Source organism: Cibotium barometz, chromosome 43 (genome assembly GCF_041138505.1).
Source record: "Cibotium barometz isolate CiBa-2024 chromosome 43, ASM4113850v1, whole genome shotgun sequence".
NCBI classification, from domain to species: domain Eukaryota; kingdom Viridiplantae; phylum Streptophyta; class Polypodiopsida; order Cyatheales; family Cibotiaceae; genus Cibotium; species Cibotium barometz.
The window spans coordinates 31423572-31424707 of record NC_141088.1 but is presented as its reverse complement, the minus strand read 5'-3'; positions in this window follow the sequence as shown (position 1 = coordinate 31424707).

Here is a 1136-nt window from a genome sequence, read left to right as displayed (position 1 = left end):
AGTGTGGTTGCATAGAATGCAGGTCAGCAATCACAATCTTTGAGTGGACCAGGAGAGTCCTCATCTAGTGGGTCTGTTGATAGACCATGGAGTGGCAGGCTGCATCATAATACCAGCCCTGCAAATGTGATTAGTACATCACGTAAAGGAAAAGAGAAAGTGGTTGAGCCCCTTGGTATGCCTGACATTTCTGTAGGGCATTCTCATGTTGATGGAGAGTCTAGTGGCTCAGATATGAGCCTTGATGAGGAGCTTGGGATCCCAGCTATGAGAACACCTGGTGTAAAGAAGGCTATGGAAGCCATGAATGAAAAGCTGCGAAGATCTGGGAGAGTGAAAAATCCTGTGCAGAGATTTACCTATGATGGTTATGTGGCACATCACTATGCATATATGGCAAAGGTTGTGCAGGTTGTTGAGCCCACATGCATTGATGAGGCTGTTGGAAATGTGTGTTGGGAGAAAGCTATGGATGAGGAGATGGATGCACTATATGGAAATGAGACTTGGGATTTCGTGCAATTGCCTGAAGGCAAGAAAGCCATTGGATGCAAGTGGGTGTACAAAGTTAAACATAACAGTGATGGAAGCATAAATAGGTACAAGGCTAGATTGGTAGCCAAAGGATATGCGCAGACATATGGGATTGATTATGAGGAAACTTTCAGCCCAATTGCCAAGATGGCAACGGTGAGAGTTGTGATAGCAGTGGCTATGTCAAAGCAATGGTCTTTACATCAGATGGATGTAAAGAATGCATTCTTGCATGAGCATTTGCAAGAAGAGGTGTATATGTTGCAGCCACCTGGATATGAGGATGTGGGTCACCCCGAGCATGTTTACAGGTTGAAGAAAGCCTTGTATGGCTTAAAACAAGCACCAAGAGCATGGTCTGACAAGATTTCTGAATATCTTGTCACTATTGGCTTTCATGTAGCCAATGCAGATTTCTCGCTGTATGTGAGACATGGTGATAGAGGGGTTGTGCTTGTTGTCATCTATGTAGATGACTTGATCATTACGGGGGACCATGATGCAGAGATCTTTGATGTGAAGATCTTGCTAAGACAGTGGCCTTTCTCGCCACAACATTACAAGTCCTCTCTGCCTTCAGTTTCTCGCGGTCAGCATCGGAC